Source organism: Myotis davidii, unplaced genomic scaffold, assembly GCF_000327345.1.
Source record: "Myotis davidii unplaced genomic scaffold, ASM32734v1 scaffold118, whole genome shotgun sequence".
NCBI classification, from domain to species: Eukaryota; Metazoa; Chordata; class Mammalia; order Chiroptera; family Vespertilionidae; genus Myotis; species Myotis davidii.
The window spans coordinates 1,778,015-1,778,459 of NW_006290441.1; the positions used below are offsets into that span (position 1 = coordinate 1,778,015).

The 445-nt window shown below is 42.0% G+C and overlaps 1 protein-coding gene across 3 annotated transcripts in view; it reads right to left on the reverse strand.

Annotated features, from left to right (window-relative positions):
* Nucleotides 1–445, reverse strand: part of AMPD3 (adenosine monophosphate deaminase 3) — an 83,591-nt gene that overhangs the window by 82,127 nt on the left and 1,019 nt on the right. The gene's annotated exons all lie outside the window — the stretch shown is intronic.

Consider the following 445-nt stretch of genomic DNA (forward strand, 5'->3'; position numbering starts at 1 on the left):
CGCCCCACCCACTAGGATAGTGATGGTGAACCTATGACACGCGTGTCAGAGGTGACACACGAACTCATTTTTTTTGGTTGATTTTTCTTTGTTAAATGGCATTTAAATATATAAAATAAATATCAAAAATATAAATCTTTGTTTTACTATGGGTGCAAATATCAAAAAATTTCTATATGTAACACGGCTCCAGAGTTAAGTTAGGGTTTTTCAAAATGCTGACACTCTGAGCTCAAAAGGTTCGCCATCACTGGGTAGGACCATGCTAAAATCCTCCCACTGCTTCCAGCGTTCACCTTAGCCCCTTTGCTATTTGTTATCACTAAGCTCAAGCACATACAAGGATCTAAGGCTCTAGAGAAATGACGCTCTGGTTGGCAAGCCTCTCCTACTCCAGGGCCACTCAAAACTCACCCAGAGCCTGTTGCCAGCTCAGAGAAGCCAT